The 20,078-nt window shown below is 48.6% G+C and overlaps 2 protein-coding genes and 1 long non-coding RNA gene across 3 annotated transcripts in view; 2 read left to right on the top strand and 1 right to left on the bottom strand.

The window, feature by feature from the left end:
* The window catches only part of DYNC2H1 (dynein cytoplasmic 2 heavy chain 1), a 670,805-nt gene that overhangs the window by 579,716 nt on the left and 71,011 nt on the right, over positions 1 to 20,078 (bottom strand). The gene's annotated exons all lie outside the window — the stretch shown is intronic.
* Positions 6,863 to 15,680, top strand: LOC309841126. The gene is made up of 3 exons (XR_014298957.1): positions 6,863 to 7,935; positions 8,781 to 8,855; positions 10,222 to 15,680. It is a non-coding gene; the product is annotated as an uncharacterized lncRNA (long non-coding RNA).
* The window catches only part of MMP20 (matrix metallopeptidase 20), a 68,984-nt gene continuing 65,990 nt past the window's right edge, over positions 17,085 to 20,078 (top strand). Inside the window, exon 1 of the mRNA XM_082683989.1 lies at positions 17,085 to 17,148. The gene's annotated coding sequence lies outside the window, so the exon portion shown is untranslated. The remainder of the gene's footprint in view (positions 17,149 to 20,078) is intronic.

Genomic DNA, 20,078 nt, shown 5'->3' with positions numbered 1-20,078 from the left:
GACCTATGACCCCATCCCTAAATGCTTACCGGAGAAAAATGAAAACACGTTCATGTGAACGGTCGTTCATAAAAGTCAATGATCGCTTTCTTTCTTTATGGCAGCTGAAACTGGAAATGACCCAAGTGTCCGTCACTCGGTAAATGGATAAACTGTGGTCCGTCCATCCAGACGACGGGAAACCACACGTGCAACCATAAGGAGAAACCCAAAAGCCTTGGTAAGTGAAAGAAGCCAGACACAGAGGACTCATTATCACATGATTCCCTTTATATCACAAATTAGAAAAGATAGAAGAGAAATTATAGAAAACATATCACTGCTCGCCACTGGTGGGGCATAGGGGCAGAGACTGAACGTGAAGGGACACGAGGCTGGAGATGTTCTGTGTCATGACTGTGGACATGAGGCTGGAGATGTTGCGTCACGACTGTGGGCATGAGGTGGAGGTGTTCTATGTCATGATTGGGGCAGTGGCAACACTGCTGAGTATATTTGTTCAGACTGCACTAAATCAGTGAATTGTGTTATATGCTAGTTCTGCATCAGTGTCACTGATTAACAAGAGCAGTGGGGCGTAGTGCTTAGTCGACCCTCAAATGCTGTTTGACAGTCTTTTGTTTTTTTGCATCTATTCTCAGGTCTGTGGCATAAATGGCTGTGATATTATAATTTGGGGGGCATCTGAAATTGCACTCAGATTTGCTATGGGCAGGTACTTTCTCTGCGATTTTCAGGGAAAATATTGATCCATAGGAGAGGACACGATTCAATTATAAAAACAATCCCATTTTACACTCAATGGAACATGTAAAAGCACGGTTTTCTGAGGAATACATGTTGACTATGAGAGCTATGTTAAACATTTATAAGAATAACCCAGAGGTCAGGTGATATCACTCAGCCTTTGAAACGTAAGTAAACTTGACTTCCAAAATCCTAGACGATTGTAAGACCCTCCACCAGCCAACTGTCCCCTAGCCAAGCCCCCTCCCAGCCACGTCCAGGCCTTCAGCCCCTGCTCCTCGGTCTCACTCCCTCCCTGCTTTGCCTTCTGTGACGAACCCACGTTTCTATTATTTTTTCCTTTGGAATGTGTAGCAGTGAAACTAACTTTGATTTGTTCTCTTCATGGTGCCATCAAGGCCTCTGCTTTCTTGGAAAAGCAGTTTAGGTGATATGTTTTGCTCCTAGACAAGAGCACCAGAGTACATGCTCACCATCCCTCATGCAGAAAGCGTCTGAATTTCCCTCGGCATGCTTGGAGGCTGGGCAGGTCATGGGCTCTGGAGCCGGACAGCTCAGGTACATGGCCCACCTTGTCCACCTAGCAGCTGTGGGACTTTGGGCAAGTTCCTGAGCTCTCCGTGCCTCAGTTTCTCCACCTGTGGAAGAGATCCAGGCTCAGGACAAGGGGTGACATTAGAATTTCAAGCAGAGCACGTGCTGGACAAGCGTGCGCCATCATTACTAGGGGAGATGAATGATTTATCCTGAGGTACAAGCAATGGGAAATACGAGAAGCCGATCTCAGAGTTTCCCCGAACTGGAATAAAGCAGGAAGCAGTTCTTCCCCAGCCGCGCCATCTAGTTACTGGGAACAAATTGACCAGAGGGGCAGACTTTGTTTCAGTTTGCTGTGTGAGCCGGTCTTCTCCAGGGTGGGATCGGGTCTGGAAACAAGGAAAGAGCTTCAAAAGCAACATGACAGGACCGTGTGGACAAGAGCTCTGCATTTTGGAGATCTGAGCCATGGACATGGAACACGAGTGGATTCACACAGACAGAAGGCGTTGGAACGCCCTCTCGCCTGCAGATGGAGAGGGAACTCGCCGTCCCCTGTTTGTCGGGTCGGCCCTCCGTCCACGCTCAGCTGAATGAGTCCCTTGTTCCACAGGGAAATGGAAGAAGGTTTTTCTTTCAGTCTTGAAGATCATTTATACACATGACCTATCTTTAGGCTGAAATTCAGTCCCTTGTTTGTCTTCAGGTATAAGGAACCCTAAAAAGGAAGTTCGGTAGCTAAAAAATACCTCTAACTTTCTCAAGCTGGTCCCAGGGTCATTGATGCTAAGTGTGTATTCTCAGTCCCAGATACAACTACCTACCTGAAGTTTCCACAGGGAAACAAAAACCCAACTTTCCCTGACAGGAGTCACTAGAGGAGATCAGGAAAGCCTGGACAGAACAGGCAACCATGAATGAAGACTCCCTCAGAGGGAGAGGTTTCCAGAACAGAGAAATGTCTCTGTCTGACCACACTTCATAGTTCTGTGTGGCTTTTACTGCTTAAATGACCATAAAGCCAGACTTGGTTTTCATCTCGAGAGCTGATAAACTATTTTTGTCTATTTATTTCTGAACTATGGTGTTCAATTTTATTAGCAATAAATAGTACAAGACTTATTTTCAAGCTTGTTTTATTTACTTATTCTCTGATAAATTGAGTTCAGTGTTTCAGATTCCCTGAACTATTTTTAAAACTTAGAAAGCAGAAGAGCCCAAGAGGGAAGACTTCAAGTGGACAAACCCGCGAGGAAGAAACAAGGTTTCAGGCGTGGACAGTGCGCTGGAAGTAGGAGCCCGGGGTCTGAAGGGTCACATACAAAAGCGCATCACACGCTACAAGGTTCTCAAGATGAACGTGACCTTCTGGGAGCCTCGTGTTAGAGAACATGCCAAGTCGGGTTTCAGCGAAGGCGGCTCTCGTTTTCACGTAACACCCGGCTGGTGGCGGGACCGTGGCTCAGTCTCGTCGGTTCGACACGCCTGTCTTCGGGGCCTGCTCCACCCCATCGCCCTGTCTGCGAGGCCCGCGCTTCCCCTCGGATGTTCACCGCGGGCCTCCTAGTGCCACGCTCTGCTCCGGAGCCAAGGATGCTGGCGTGTTCCCAACCGCAGAGCCCCAGGCTTCCTGCACCTCCGGTGCTGGTCACAGTAGAGAAACCACAAACAAACCAGAAACTAGGAGTATGTCCAGTTGACATACTCAGAGACATCCTGGACCAGGCTGGGTCCCGCCGGGCAGGAGCCGGGTCAGGGCGGCTGGGGGGTACCCCTGAAGGTTGGGTCGCCTCTGGGTACGTTCCTCCAGGGGCCGCCAGGAGAGCAGGACCCACTCCCCTTCATCGCCGGCAGCGTTTCTCCTGGTGGCTGCGTCTGCAGGGCCCCAGCTTCTGCTCTGGCGAGGTGATACGGTCCCTCTCTCACCTCTGGGCTCTTCACTGTCCCCTCTGGCTTCTCGGCCTCCTCCATTGCTCTTAGAATGAATTTGCTGCAGTCAGTCCCCCGTTTCCAATACTCAGTGATTTCTGTTTTCCCATTGACATGTCAGTAATACTCAGTACGGTGCGCACGTGTGGGGTGTCTGGGGTGAGCTACGTGGAGCTCTTGGTGAAGACCCCAGTCCTAAAATCCGAAGGAGAGAGCAAGGAAACCATGCCTCAGGGAAAAGAGTGCCACCGGAAGAACAGTTCCATGCAAAGGCCCTGAGGCTGAGTAACCGTGAAGAGGCTCCTGGGACCGGGGAGAGGCTTGGGTAGGAGGAGACTGAGGGGAAGAGATGAAGTCGGAGGAGCCGCGGGGAGACCGTCATGGGGGGCTCCCAGGTCATCCTATCGACCTGAGAAGCTAGAGAGATTCAAGAAGAGAAGCGACGTGGTGATCGTCTGACTTGCGTTTAGAAGATCCCTGCAGCTGCAGACACAGGAGGCGGACGGGAAACTCCGAGCACCGCCGGCGATGCTGGCCGCCGAGAGAAAGAGCGTGAGGGGTGCCCTGAGGGGCCACGACAGGATGGGCTCTTCCGTCTCATGGCCGTAGTGGGACTCAAGACGGGAGCCAAGGGCAAGCCGGCCTTCTTCCCAGACAGCTGGGAGAACGGAGCGTGCATTCACTGGGCCACCGGCCCCGGGGAGGAGCAGCTCTGAGCAGAAAATCCAGACTCCAGCAGGCGGAGGATAGGTGGGTCAGAGGTTCAGAGGCGAGGCTGAGTGTGGGGTGTCCATCCAGTCCAGGATCGGGTCAGGCCCCTGCGCAGTGACCCAGAGAGGGACGAGAAGCGGCTGGAAAATCCATTCCTCGTCATCAGCAGCCTGAAGGTGAGCTGTGCTGTACGTTCGGGCCCCACAGCCATCACACGGGGGCACGTGGGCACGGGGTCCTGCTGGGGTCTGTCCCCAGGCGGCCTGCCCTGAGAGGTTCACCGCCGCTCCCAGCCCATCGGCCGACCCTCCTGGTCAGAGCGGGCACGTCTTGTAGGACAGGGACAGATGGACAGGCAGGCACGAGCTCCCCAGCTGCCCAGATTGAAGCAAAGGACGGTCAGCGTGGGGGCCAGTCCAGGATGCGAAGTCAGCCGTGCCAACCGTACGTCACAGTCTCAGTAAATTCATGGAAAGATAAATACATTTGTCCTTAATGCAGGAAAATTTACCACTTGAGGAGGCTTCTGTCGTGCCTTCCCGAGGAGAACTGTTTTCTGTGATGGAGGGGAGCTCTGCCCGCCTCCTCGCACATGGTCTGCAGCCGGATTCTGGCCTGCAGGGTCGCTGAGACGTTGTTTAGTAAGTATTACTAAGTTCACTGACACTGTTTCTACGAGGATGGGACTTCAGGAACCACAGAGAGAATCCGTTCAAGAAGCCGCTGCAGGGCGCCTGGGTGGCTCAGTGGTTAAGCCGCTGCCTTCGGCTCAGGTTATGATCTCAGGGTCCTGGGATCGAGTCCCGCATCGGGCTCTCTGCTCAGCAGGGATCCTGCTCCCTCCTCTCTCTCTCTCTGCCTGCCTCTCTGCCTACTTGTGATTTCTCTCTGTCAAATAAATAAATAAAATCTTTAAAAAAAAAAAAAAAAGAAAGAAGCCGCTGCATTCCCATCAGAGGAGCCGCCTCTTTCCAACCTGCCTGCCAGCGCAAGCCAGGAGGAGCCCCAGGCCTGCCCACGTGGGAAGGTCTCCGTCCTTAGCAGAAAATGCGATTTTTAAGTCCTTCATTTCACTGATACTCATCTCAAGCCAGTTCTTTTTCTTTCTTTCTTAATTTTTTTTTGGTAAGATTTTATTTACATATTTGAAAGAGAGAGAGAGAGCACACGAACAGGTCGGGGCGGGGGCCAAGGGGGGAAGGGGACAGAATGTGAAGCCGACTCCACCTGCGCAGGGCCCCCCGGGCCTCGATCCCACGACCCTGAGATCATGACCTGAGCAGAAACCAAGAGTCAGACGCTTAACCGGCCGAGCCCCCCAAGCCCCCCGAAGCCGGTTCTGTATGGACACTTTAAGCGATTGTACTGCTGACCATCTCCAAACACAGGACGCAGCTTGCCCCGAGCTGTCTCATTTGTCCTGTAGGAGTGGCCGCTGCTGTTTTTCACACATGATGAGGCTCTGAGGCCTTAGCTTGCCTGCCCAGGATCATGGCCGAGTGTCAGCCCCCACGGCCCCTCCCATGCTCCGGTGTCTGCGGTCTCCTCGCAGAGCACCGGCCTCTGCACATTCCGCACGCACCGCGGAACAGACTCCCCCTGCGCGGTGGTCTGTGCGCCTGTAGGAACCGGGCTCCACCCGCTCCAGGCTTGCGGCAGCAGCAGGCTCAATTGCACAGGCTTCCTGGTTCTTCTGCAACACGTTTCACCAAAGCTGGATTTCGTGATTCCTGTGGTTTCTTTTCTCAATGCATGTAAAGGACAAAGAAGGAGCATGGTGCATTCCCCGTTAAGCAATCCGACGGCACAGCGAGCGGCAGGCGGTAGCACCTGGGGTGCCCGTCCACAGAGATGCCCTCAGCATGCAGTTGTCAGAGGAAGTGGGGCCCCAGGGGCTGGGTCTCAGCTGTCTGCCTGGGACCCCACTATTCCGTGGTCCTAAATGCAGCCCCAAACACTGGCCTGCCGGGTCCTGGCATCAAACTCTGTGAGCAGGGGACAACGCCGTGACCATGAGAAGTTACTGTTTCACTGACCACCTCTTGATCTTACTTGGTTCTCAAGGCAAGGCTGAGGCCTAAGAAGAAAATGCTGGCGAGGGGGATGCTTTCTATGATGAGGAAGGCAAAGATCCTGGATGAGCTGAGTTAAAGGAAGAATTTGTGTTCAGACTCCTGCCTGGCCGTGTTCTTCCGGCCGGTCGGGGGCCCTTGGTTGGAGCCCAGGATGACGCCCACTGCCCCTCCCACCCCTCCTGGCCCCTCTCCCTGAGCTGCTGGGAATCTTGTCCTATCCACCCTGTGGTGGCTCATGGCCCTCCGCCCGCACTGGCAGCATCTCGGTCTGAGCTCCCTGCTCACGCGGTGCCACTTAGAACTCGTGGCCTGAGCTCCTGGGCCCTGTGCCACTGCTGACCCCTGAAACCTGCCCCCATCTGCAGAAGGGTGGGGGAGCGTCCTACCCAGGGAAACCATCTGCACCTTGGGACCACCTTTTCTCCTGGAAAACAGAACATGCACTTCGCAGTTTGTTTGTTTCTTTCCTTCTCTTTTTAAATGGATGGCTTCAACCCCAAATGTTTATTTCTCACAGTCCTGGGGGCTGGACCATGGAGGCCAGCAACTGCCTTCCAGTGACAGTTCTCTTCCTGGTGATGTCACAGGACCTTCCCTGGACAGTGTCCAGAGAGAGTGCGCTCCCCTCTCTGGTGTCTTTTTATAAGGGCACTAATCCCATCACTGGGCCCATACTCTGACCCTTCTAAACCACCTCCCTCCCAAAGGCCCCATCTCCAAATTCTATCCCGCTGGGGATTAGGATGTCAACACAGAGATTGAGCCCCAGGCGTGGGACACCAGTGTTGGCTCCGCAGCAATGCACAATGAGAATTACTCTGGGAGCTTTTAGAATTTCTGATTATGAGGCTCCTTTCTGCTGGACCAATTAAGTCAGAGTCTGGGGAGGGTGAGGCCTGAGCCCCTGCATTTCCAGCGAGCTCCCCCATGAGGCCGGTGGAGTGTCTGAGCAGCACTGACTTCCTGCCGCAGAGGTTCCCTGGGGTTCCTGTGGATCGTAGCTGCCTGTTAGGTAATAATTCTGTGTGGGGGCCTCCCTCCTGCCTGTCGTCCTGCTAAGGCCTCTGAGGCTATGTGGGCAGAGGGAGGGCCCGTCAGAGGGCCAACGAGGCTGTGTCCTCCTGCTCATGCCCCCGTGACCTCACCCCGGGTGCGAGTGGCAGGCGTGCTGGGGGGCGGGAGGTCTCTTCCTCATCGTCCCTGACGCGCTGTACAGACGGCCCCACCAGCCGTAACGAGCACAGGAGGCCCAGCACATGTGCAGCCGCTTCAGCGAACGCCTGCGCCCGTGTGCCTGGGGCCTCTCCCTATAAAGCTGGGAGGAAGCGCCCTGCTGTGGGAGAAGGGGCCTCGGTGGGGAGAGGAGCTGGTTCGGCCTGCGGCCCTGCCACGGCCTGGGCAGCAGCTTCCAGCACCTCTCGGTTCCCAAGTGCCTTCTCAGCCAGGGAGGACGATCCTGGCCTTGGCCCGGCCCCGCAGCTCCCCGCCCTTGACCGCTCCGGAGCCTGGTTCCATAATCGCGGCTGTGGTGGGGAGCAGCAAGCGTCAGAAAGGCCCCATTTGGGCGCCTTATGTTTCGCTCACCCGAGCCAGCCCCTCAGGGGTCCCATCCCCAGGACAACAGGCCTCTTGCTTGGCTGGCGTCGGTGGGAAATGCCAGATTCAGGGATTAAAGCTAGTTGTGAAAAAGCTTTCCCAGAAAGGCCCCAGCCCCGCCTGAGCTCTGAGGGCTTGGAAATCTGGCTGAAGCGCCAGGAACTCACGAAAGCTGTCATACAGATGACTCCGCAGGCAGCTGGCACAGACGGCGCGTTCCTGTCCCGGAGCTGTCTGATCCGCTGGGGAGAGAAGAAGGCTTCCTGACTTACTCCTCCTGGCAAGGAGGGCTGCCATGGGTCTCCTCCTCTGTCTTTGCCCCCCAGGCTCTGTGTGACAGGTAGGGTTCTGGCGCTGGTGGCAGCCCCGGGCAATGGGGGGAGGGGCGTGACCAGCCCGTGGCCAGCCTTGCCCAAGGAGGGCTTGCATCTCCGGCCCACTCCGTCCTCCAGCTCCTGCGGGCGAGCACATGGTGCCTTAACTCCAAGCTGCTCTGATGAGTAAAACACACTGGAAAAAGGGCGGGGAGCGCCTGACAGCCATTAAGCCTCTGCCTTCAGCTCAGGTCATGATCCCAGGACTCTGGGATCGAGCCCCACATAGGGCTCCCTGCTCAGCGGGGAACCTGCTACTCCCTCTCCCACTCCCCCTCCTTGTGTTCCCTCTTTTGCCTTCTCTCTGTTAAATAAATAAAATCTTAAAAAAAAAAAGTAAAAGTGTTTAAATAAATAAATAAATAAAAGGCGGGGCGCACCCTGACAAGGCTGATCTCCTCAGAGAAAGTTCTAGAATTTGATTGCACCCGGTGAGGTTCTCCTCCTCTCCACGGCATTTATCGGGGGGAAAAGACCAGGTTTGGCCCGTAGGAGAACCCTGAGGTCAACACCCAGAAGAGAACCCAGCCAGGTGACAGGACCGGGCGCTCTAGGACCCCCGCTGGGGAGCGCACACCTGCTCACGCTATCTGAGCCCTGCCTGAGCCGCCAGCCTGTCAAGTCTGGTTTTCACCATTTTCTGAATTTAAATCTTTGAATCTTCGGCATTATTTAAAACATTTAAAATTATTTTAAAAATTTAAAAAGGCGTGCGCACCCTAGTGAGAACCCGACTGAGCTGAGAGAGTGCTGGCGTGGCCCCGCTGCCTGTTAGAGGGAAACACGCAAACCCGAGTTTCTCTGATTTCAGCTTCAGGTGGATCCCCAGGGAGAACGTGTGGCTCCTGGTACGAGATGGGACAGACCTGAGATTCTTCCAACAACAGTGAGTAAAATGGTTCTCTTCCTCTGGAATTGGTGTAGGCCACACAGCCTGTGAAGGTACCAAGAAGACACGGGAGATTTGTTAAAACCTTTTTTTCTTCCCACATAAGGCACAGACCCAGAAATTACAATTAAAAAATTGAATTTGGGCACCTGGGTGGTTCAGTCAGTTAAGCAGCTGCCCTCGGCTCAGGTCATGATCCCAGGGTCCTGGGATCGCGGCCCACGTCGGGCTCTCTGCTCAGCAGGAAGTCTGCTTCTCCCTCTGCTGCTCCCCCTGCTCGTGCTGTCTTGCAGTGAAGAATTCTAAGATGTACGCTCATAGCAACATTCAAATACACCACATAGCTTTACTAACTACAGTGCCCATGCGGTACATGAGAGCTCCGTAACTTATTTATTTTATCGCTGGAAGTTTGGAACTCCTGACTGCCTTCACCCGTTTCGCCCACCCCCTCCTCCCGCTGCGCAGTCTGCTGTCCTGTATTTGAAAGCTTGGGTGGGGTGTATTGTTTTGTTCACCTTCCATTTAGAAGTGATAAAGCAGCTTTACTCACAGTGACCACAAGCTGAACACAACGTAAATGTCCCTCGATAGATGAACGGTAGGTAGACTTGGGTGCCATCGTGGCTAGAACACCAATCATCAGCTTAAAGGGATAAACTATTAACAGACACAACAACTTGGCTGGCTCTCAAGGCATTACATTAAGTGGGAAAAAAAAATCTCAAAAAGTCACAAACTGTGATACCTTCTCTAATTGACAAAATTATAGCGATGGAAAACCAGTTCCTGGTTGCCGGGGATGTGGGATGGCGGGAACCCTACAAACGTGCCAGCATCATTTCCTGGCTTCCTAAGATGGAATCATTAGGGGAAACAGAGGAAAGGTACACAGGTCCTCTCTGTACAATCTTTCCAACTTTGTGTGATCCTTTTAAATTTTTTTTGAAAGATATCCGTGTTCAATTTAATATTTAACATTTGATTTGTATGTTGCCTCAAAAAGTTTCAAAGACACTGAGGGAGAAGAAAATAAGGTCAAGAATAATATATAACAGGGACGCCCGGGGGGCTCAGTCTGTGAAGGTCTACCTTCTGCTCAGGTCATGATCCGGGGGCCCTGGAATCCAGCCCCGTGTTGGGCTCCCTGCTCAGTGGGGAGCCTCCTTCCCCCTCTGCCGCTGCTGCCCCTGCCTGTGCTCTGTCTCTCACTCACTCTTGCTCTATCTCAAACAAAATCTTTTCTAAAAGATTTATATTTATTTTAATATATTATATAATGTATATGTAGTATATATAATAATATAATATATAATAAACGCCTTTTTTTCCCTTTAGAAAGACTGAATTGTGTGTAAAGCAGGAGTTTCCTTGGTGATGCTCGAGGCACTAGGAGCAGAGACTGTCCCTGGGCAGGAGCGAGATGGCAGGAATTCAGAGCGGGGACACTTGCAAGGGTGCACTAATGACTGCACAGAGACCACAGGTTGGGGCTGGGACCTCACAGCCTCCCCAGGCCAGCAGGCGTGCTTCCTCCCTCGGCCACCAGATGGCAGTGGCTCCCCCAGAGCATTTGAGCAGAAGGTCAGGAAATCCTCAGGCCCCCTCCAGGCGGGCCTCCCATCTTACAAATCAGGCCCAGAGCCTTCTCCTCCCTGGCCTGCCTCTCTGAACCCGCTGCCCCAGGCATCTACGCACCCGGCCTCCGTGCGCGTGTGGGCAGGTCCCGGGTCAGCAGGGGCTGAGCTTGCACCCCAATGCACCCCCCCACCCCGCAGGAGCACAAGAACAAACGTATTTCAGATGAAAGTAAATGAACTCACCTGCTGAAACAGCTCTCTCTGCTTTTCCCAAGAACGCAAATCCTGAATCAAGCCCACCAGAGTCGGTGCAGGGTCAGATGCGACCCTCTTGGCTCTCAGACCTCGCTGTGCCCCATGGAGGCTTCTCTGCTAGCCTCTAGTCCTCTCTCTCATGCAGTGAATTTATTTTTAATTTTTTATTATTTTTATTAACATGTAATCTTTTATTTGCTCCAGGGGTGCAGGTCAGGCTTACACACTTCACAGCACTCACCATAGCACATACCCTCCTCAGTGTCATTAACGCAACCACACTCTCCCTCCCCCTCCCCCCAGCAATCCTCAGTTTGTTTCATGAGATTAAGAGTCTCTTATGGTTTGTCTCCCTCCCAGTCCCATCTTGTTTCATTTTTTCCCCCTCCCTATCCCCACAACCCCCAACCCTGCCTCTAAAATGCCTCATATCAGGGAGATCATATGATAATTGTCTTTCTCTGATTGGCTTATTTTATTAAGCATAATACCCTCTAGTTCCATCCACGTCATTGCAAATGGCAAGATTTCATTTCTTTTGATGGCTGCATAGTATTCCATTGTATATATATACCACATCTTCTTTATCCATTCATCTGTTGATGGACATCTAGGTTCTCTCCATAGTTTGTCTATTGTGGACATGCTGTTATAAACATTCGGGTACATGTGCCCCTTCACATCATTAGATCTGTATCTTTAAGCGATTGCTGGGTCGCAGGGTAGCTCTATATTTAACTTCTTGAGGAACCTCCATACTATTTCCCAGAGTGGCTGTACCAGCTTGCATTCCCACCAACAGTGAAGGAGGGCTCCCCTTCCTCCTCATCCTCACCAACACCTGTCGTTTCCTGACTTCTTAATTTTAGCCATTCTGACCGATGTGAGGTGGTATCTCACTATGGTTTTGATTTGTATTTCCCTGATGCCAAGTGATATGGAGCACTTTTTCATGTGTCTGTTGGCCATCTGGATGTCTTCTTTGCAGAAATGTCTGTTCATGTCCTCTGCCCATTTCTTGGTTGGATTATTATTCTTTGGGTGTTGAGTTTGATAAGTTCTTTATAGATTTTGGATACTAGCCCTTTATCTGATATGTCATTTGTGAATATCTTCTCCCATTCTGTCCGTCATCTTTTGGTTTTGTTGACTGTTTCCTTTGCTGGTAAAAGCTTTTGATCTTGATGAAATCCCAATACTTCATTTTTGCCCTTGCTTCCCTTGCCTTTGGCAATGTTCCTAGGAAGAAGATGGTGGAGCTGAGGTCGAAGAGGTTGCTGCCTCTGTTCTCCTCTAGGACCTTGATGGATTGCTGTCTCACATTGAGGTCTTTCATCCATTTGAAGTCTGTTTTTGTGTGTGGTGCAAGGAAATGGTCCAGTTTCATTCTTCTGCATGTGGCTGTCCAATTTTCCCAACACCATTTGTTGAAGAGGCTGTCTTTTTTCCATTGGACATTCTTTTCTACTTGATCAAAGATTAGTTGATCATAGAGATGAGGGTCTATTTCTGGGCTCTCTATTCTGTTCCATTGATCTACGTGTTGTTTTTGTGCCAGTACCATACTGTCTTGATGATTACAGCTTTGTAATAGAGCTTGAAGTCTGGAATTGTGATCCCACCAACTTTGCTTTCTTTTTCAACATTCCTCTGGCTATTTGGAGTCTTTTCTGGTTCCATATACATTTTAGGATTATTTGTTCCATTTCTTTGAAAAACATGGATGGTATTTCGATAGGGTTTGCATTAAATGTGTAGATTGCTTTAGGTAGCATAGACATTTTCACTATATTTGTTCTTCCAATCCATGAGCATGGAGCATTTTTCCATTTCTTTGTGTCTTCACCAATTTCTTTCCTGAGTACTTTATAGTTTTCTGAGTACAGATTCTTTGTCTCTTTGGTTAGGTTTATTCCTAGGAATCTTATGGTTTGGAGTGCAATTATAAATGGGATTGACTCCTTAATTTCTCTTTCTTCTGTCTTGCTGTTAGTGTAAAGAAATGCAACTCATTTCTGTGCATTGATTTTATATCCTGACACTTTACTGAATTCCTGTATGAGTTCTACCAGTTTTGGAGTGGAGTCTTGGGTTTTCCACATAGAGTATCATATCATCTGCAAAAAGTGAGAGTTTGACCTTTTCTTTGCCAATTCACATGCCTTTAATTTCTTTTTGTTGTCTGATTGCTGAGGCTAGGACTTCTAGTACTATGTTGAATAGCAGTGATGATAGTGGACACCTCTGACCTCTGACCTTAGGGGAAAAGCTCTCAGTTTTTCTCCATTGAGAATGATATTCACTGCGAGTTTTTCATAGATGGCTTTGATGATATTGAGGTATGTGCCCTCTATCCCTACACTTTGAAGATTTTTTTATCAAAAAAGGATACTGTACTTTGTCAAATACTTTTCAGCATCTGTTGACAGGTTCTTGTTCTTGTTCTTTCTTTTATTAATGTGTTGTATCACTTGATTGATTTGCGGATGTTGAACCAACCTTGCAGCCCGGGAATAGATCCCACTTGGTTGTGGTGAATAATCCTTGTAATGTACTGTTGCATCTTATTGGCTAGAATTTTGGTGAGAGTTTTCCTGTCTGTGTTCATCAAGGATATTGGTGTGCAATTCTTTTTGATGGGGTCTCTGTCTGGTTTTGGGATCAAGGTAATGCTGATCTCCTAAAATGAGTTTGTAAGTTTTCCTTCTTTTCTATTTTTTGGAACAGTTTCAGGAGAAAAGGTATTAATTCTTCTTTAAATGTTTGGTAGAATTCCCCTGGGAAGCCATCTGGCCCTGGGCTCTTTTTTGGGAGATTTTTGATGACTGCTTCCATCTCCTTACTGGTTTGGGGTCTGTTCAGGTTTTCTATTTCTTCCTGGTTCAGTTGTGGTGGTTTATATGTCTCTAGGAGTGCATCCATTTCTTCCAGATTGTCAAATTTGCTGGCGTATAGTTACTCATAATATGTACTTATAATTGTCTGCATTTCTTTGGTGTTGGTTGTGATTTCTCCTCTTTCATTCATGATTTTATTTATTTGGGTCCTTTTTCTTTCTTTTTGAAAGCCTGGCCAGGGGTTTATCAACCTTATTAATTCTTTCAAAGAACCAGCTCCTAGTTTCGTTGATTTGTTCTACTGTTCTTTTGGTTTCAATTTCATTGATTTCTGCTATGATCTTTATTATTTCTCTTCTCCTCCTGGGTTTAGACTTTCTTTGCTATTCTTTCTCCAGCTCCTTTAGGTACAGGGTTAGATTGTGAACTTGAGACCTTTCTCGCTTCTTGAGAAAGGCTTGTATCACTATATACTTTTCTCTCAGGACCACCTTTGCTGGGTACCATAGATTTTGAACAGTTGTGTCACTTTCATTTTTTTCCATGAATTTTTTCAATCTTTCTTCAATTTCCTGGTTGACCCATTCATTCTTTAGTAGGATGCTCTTTAGCCTCCATGTATTTGAGTTCTTTCCATTTTTCCTCTTGTGATTGAGTTCTAGCTTCAGAGTGTTGTGGTCCAAAAATATGCAGAGAATGATCCCAATCTTTTGGTACCAGTTGAAACCTGATTTGTGACCCAGGATGTATTCTGGGGAATGTTTCATGTGCACTAGAGAAGAATGTGTATTCTGTTGCTTTGGGTTGGAATGTTCTGAATATATCTGTGATGTCCTTCTGGTCCAGTGTGTCATTTAAGGCCTTTATTTCCTCGTTGATCTTTTGCTTGGGTGATCTGTCCATTTCAGTGAGGGGGATGTTAAAGCCCCCTACTATTATTGTATTATTGTCAATGTATTTCTTTGCTTTCCTCATTAATTGGTTTATATAGTTGGCTGCTCCCATGTCTGGGGCATAGATATTTAAAATTGTTAGAACTTCTTGTTGGACAGACCCTTTAAGTATGATATAGTGTCCTTCCTCATCTCTTTGGTCTTTGGCTTAAAATCTGATTGATCTGATATAAGGATTGCCACCCCTGCTTTCTTCCGATGTCCATTAGCATGGTAAATTGTTGCCCACCCCCTCACTTTCAATCTGGAGGTGTCTTTGGGTCTAAAATGAGTTTATTGTAGACAGTATATTGATGGGTTTTGGTTTTTTATCCATTCTAATACCCTGTGTCTTTTAATTAGGGCATTTAGCCCATTTACGTTCAGAATTAACTATTGAAAGATATGAATTTAGTGCAATTGTATTGCCTGTAACATGACCATTACTGTCTATTCTCTCTGTTCTTTTCTGGTCTGCTACTTTTAGGCTCTCTCTTTGCTTCAGGACCACTTTCAATATTTCCTGTGGGGCTGGTTTGGTGTTTACAAATTCTTTTAGTTTTTATTTTACCTGGAAGCTTTTTATCTCTCCTTCTATTTTCAATGATAGCCTAGCTGGATATAGTATTCTTGGCTGCATATTTTTATCAGCTGCTCTGAATATATCATGCCAGTTATTTCTGACCTGCCAGGTATCTGTGGATAAGTCAGCTGCCACTCTAATATATTTACCATTGTATATTACAGACTTCTTGTCCTGAGCAGCTTTCAGGATTTTCTCTTTGTCACTAAGACTTGTAAGTTTTACTATTAGATGATGGGGTGTGGACCTATTTTTATTGATTCTGAGGGGGGTTCTCTGTGCCTCCTGGATTTTAATACTTGTTCCCTTTACCATATTAGGGAAATTCTCCACTATAATTCACTCCAGTGTACCTTCTGCCCCCCTCTCTCTTTCTTCTTCTTCCTGGATTCAAATTATTCTAATACTGTTTCACCTTATGGTATCACTTATCTCTCAAATTCTCCCTTCATGGTCCAGTAGTGTTTGTCTCTCTTTTGCTCAGCTTCTTTATTCTCCATAATTTGGTCTTCTATATCATGCTCTTGTCTGCCTCATTTATCCTAGCAGTAAGAATCTCTATTTTTTATTGTACCTCATTAATAGCATTTTTTATTTCAATAAATAAATGGTTAGATTTTATTTCAATAAATAAACGGTTAGATTTTAGTTCTTTCATTTCTCCAGAAAGGGATTTTATTTCTCCAAAAAGTATTTCTCTAATATCTCCCATGCCTTTTTCAAGCCCAGCTAGCACTTTGAGAATTGTCATTCTGAACTCTAGATCTGACATATTACCAATGTCCATATTGATTAGATCCCTAGCCATTGGTACTCCCTCTTGTTCTGTTATTTGTGGTGAGTTTTTCACCTTGTCATTTTATCCAGATAAGAATATATGAAGGAGAGAATAAAATATTCAAAGGGTGGCAAAGAACCCAGAAAAAATGTATGCTAACCAAATCAGAAGAGACCCAAAACTGGGGGGAAAAATATATATTTCTCTCTATATATATATTTCTCCAAATATATATTTCTCCATATATATATATATTTCTCCATATATATATGGAGAAAGAGAGAGAGATTAGACTGGTGAATAGAACAGAGCCACACACTCGATTTTGGGTGTATTTTCGTCTCTTACAAGAACTACCTCCTGAAATTTTAAAGAAAGAAAAACATATATATATATATATATATATATATATATATATATATATATATATGGGTAAACATGATGAAGGGATGGAATATGACTGTAAAGATGAAAATTTTAAAATTAAAAAAGGGATTGATAAGATAAGTTGGTTGGAAAAAGAAAAAAAGAGAGAGGAGAGAATGTGCTCAGGCAAGATACTAGAACAAGCCATGCACTAGATTTAGGGTATATTTTGATCTATTGGAAGAAATTGTATCCCTAAATTTTAAAGAAAAAACCCTGTATGTATACAAAAAGTAAGGTTAAATACAATGAAGGGATAAAATAAGACTACAACAATGAAGGTTTAAAAATAATTTTTTAAAAAGGTTAAGATAAACTGATTAGGAAATGTTAAAAGAGGAAAGAGGAAAAGTTAAAAAAAATAAAATCAGAAAAAAATAAAATTAAAAAACTTTAACTTTGTAAAAGACTAAAGGATCACGGGTAAAAAGCCATGAATTCTTTGCGTTGCTTTCCCCTCTTCCGGAGTTCTGCTGTTCTTGATCAGTGAACTTGGTCTTGGCTGGATGTTCTTGAGGATCTTCTGTGGGAGGGGCCTACTGCAGTGATTCTCACACGTCTTTGTCAGAGGCGGAATCCACTACCCTTGCCAGGGGCCGGGCTAAGTGATCTGCGCAGGTCTGCGCTCTGCAGCTTTTGTTCCCTGATCGCTTTCCGTACCGCTTTGGAGGGCGGCAATGAAGATGGCGGCACCCAATGTCCCACCGGAGGAGCCAAGACCTCGAGCCCCAATCCTCAGTGCCCTCGGAGAAAAGCCGTCAGTCCCTCCTGTCTCCCTGGTCTCCGGCCGCACTCTGTGCTCACCGGCCTGTGACCCAGCGTCTCTGTCTGGTGCACAGCCCCGTTTGGAGCCTGCTTAGCCTGCCGTGCTCCCGTGCCGCCTGTCCCGGAGAAGGAAGGTGAGTCTCCTGGATCTGCCACTTGCGGGGTCCCTGGTCGAAGAGCAGAGGCCCAGCTGTGCCTTGGATCACGGGTTAAGGTAACCCTGAGCTGGGAGTCCCCCCTCGGCTCCGTCTCTGCAGCGGCTTCCCCGCTCCGATCCCTGGCAGCTCTGTCGCACTCAGACGCCCCCGGTCTTTCTGTGACCCCGCGGGTCCTGAGACCACACTGGCCCCGCAAGGGCTCACCCCTGCTCGGCCTCTGCAGCACCGTCCCTCCGTGGAGCGGACTCTAAAAGTGCCGGTTTTGTGTTCGGCCGCTGCTGCTTGCCCGAGCCGGCCCCTCCCCCCATGGTCTATCTTCGCGTCCTTCCGGTTCACGTCTCCGCGCGTCCCACCTGCCAGACAGTGGTCGATGTTCTGTTCCTAGCATTGCTGCTTTTCTTCTCTACTATTTCCTGTTGAGTTTGTAGGTGTTTGGTGACTTTCTCGCTGAACTGGGATCTGATGTCCTTTCAGTCTGCTGCTCCGCAGCCATCTGCCTCCAGCTCTAGTGCAGTGAATTTTAGCCGCTTCTTTTCTCTGGACCAGCCGGTCCTCGAGGGCTGCACCCTGTCATTCCTTTGCAAGGCTTTTTTGGATGCCCAAAAGGGAAAAATTAATATGGAACATTCTGATGCCCGTAATTGGTCCCCATGACCTACCGAATGAACTTGAAGCCTCTTGATGTCATTCAAGGTCACCAACATGTCCCCTAATGGCTTTTCATGTCCCACCCACTCCCAGCCTGGATGAGACCCTGGGTGTCCCCATGAGCACAGGTCAAGGATACCAGGTGCCCCTGGAAAAAGACCCCTGAGTGATACACGTTATGGATGGTGGGCTGTACTTACATTGTTAAAATACTAGGTACCAGGAAGGTTCTGGAGCCGGACTGCCTGGGCTCATATCTCCCTCCCTTCTCTTACTGCCTGTGCAAAGGATAGCCTTCCTTTACCCTCTCTGTGCCTTGGTTGGCCCCTGGGCAAAGAAGGAGCTAATAATGGCTCATTTCCTACCAGGTTTTTAACTATTTCTGGAGAATGGGCTCAGTATATACATAGATCGGGCACATCGTAAGGATTCAATTGATGCTCAGCAGTACTGGGTTTCTGCTCTGTGGCAGCTGTGGTGGAGAAATGAGGAACCGGGTCTCTAACCCTTGCTGCATGGGAAGGAGGCTTGTGTTCCTGCCTCTGAGTGGGAAAAGGCCTGAGGCTCAAGGAGGTTCTGCATCCTTCCGGACTCCACAGGGCAGGACGTGCCAAAGCCCAAGGCCGTCACTGTCCTCCTGACTCACACTTTCCAAACCTCGGGCCATGGCTTGTGCCCACGTGCCGTTGTCCACTGAATGCTCTATAGTCTGGTTCTCCGTGCTTTACGTGACCACAGCACAGGCACGTGTGATCAGTTGACCACAGCATGCACGTCAGCTTCATCTGCTTGCCCAAGTGAGGTCGAAGCGTTGGCCAATTCTCCCAATTCATAATAATGTAAACAAGTCTTAAATGTGTGTCCATCTTTCAACTAAAATACTGAGGGTCCCACAGTGCTTGGTAAACACAGTGTCCTCCCTGCTGCTCTGTTTCTATTTGCATGGACTTCTAGGAATGAAGGAGGTGGTCTGCTGTGCCACATGTGCTCGGACCTGGAAACACTTGTAATTTGTTAACAAGGTAGCTTTCGTGTTAGGAGATATTTGCCACAATTTAAAAAGCAAGAAAGCAAACCAAACAAACAAAAATCCGAAAGAACTACAGGAGTGGGGGAGGAAGCATAAAGTTAGTCACTGGTGGGAGAATATCGGGAGAAATGTATTCTGTAAATCAGCGTTTTTAATTATTTGAGCAAATTAATAACCTGTATTCCTCTCAAATCAAACTGTCATAACACAGGAGCGCTGAGATAAGATCTGGTCAGTACTCCAGAGTCCGTCACTGGACTCCAGCCTCCCCCCCCCATTCCTGTTGTAGAAAACCATGCTTCCTCAGAAAAAGGCCCTTCCCTCGACTGTGTTGTTCTCCAGAGAGCCAGTTGTCTTTGTATTGTAGACATTTATCACAGCGAAGACACAGTCCTGAACATTCTATCCTGGGAACGAGAGACTGAGCACTTTCCTAGAGTCGGGGAGAAGGCGGGCCCCTCCCTGCGGATTACAGAGGCCCACAGGCTGGGGATGTTGTGTGTGGTCCCCCACATGTCATGTGAGATGCGTGTTAACTGTGACTTCACACGCACTTGGTGCATGTTCTGGTCACAAACACAGCACAGTGGCACGTCCCAGGACTCAGCTACGTGCTCACTTGTGCCAGTGGCTGCTCTGCGCTGAAGGAGGCGGCCCCGCTGTTACTTGGTGCGTTCTGCTTCTCACTGCAGCGGACAAAGGCGACCTGGGGACGTTCATAATACAGTTAAATCACAACGACTGCTGGTTTCATGATCTCTCTGAATGTCAGGGCCAGTCAAGCACGTTCCAACTTTACTGCGTTCCAGAGACCATTGGTACTGTATTTGCGTTTGCCTCCACATGTTTTTTCTTTTCTCTGGTTTTCCATTGACCCCAGTAGTTTAGGATCCTGCTGTTTGGCCTCCACATGGTGTTTTTTCCAGTTCTTTTCTTGTGATTTATTCCTAGTTTCATACAGTTGTGGTCAGAAAAGGCACAGTACCTTATTGTGTAAGCTGAAGACTATATTCCAGGAGGAAAGGGGTGTCTGTCTGTACCCCAGTCTTGAGGGGTTGGGAGGGCTGTGTGCAATGCCAGAGCAGACACAGGAATGGATGCCCTAGTTCTCTCTGCCAAGTGCCTGGGAGGCTGGGACCGGGCCATTCGCCTAGTTCGACCCGCTCAGCGTTTCAGGGGTGATTCCCGCGGACCGTTCTCCTGCCTGCGTCGTTCCCTTCCTGGATAA

The sequence above is a fragment of the Mustela nivalis genome (assembly GCF_964662115.1).
Source record: "Mustela nivalis genome assembly, chromosome: 9".
Classification (NCBI taxonomy): Eukaryota; Metazoa; Chordata; class Mammalia; order Carnivora; family Mustelidae; genus Mustela; species Mustela nivalis.
This window is presented reverse-complemented; position numbering and strand designations above follow the sequence as displayed.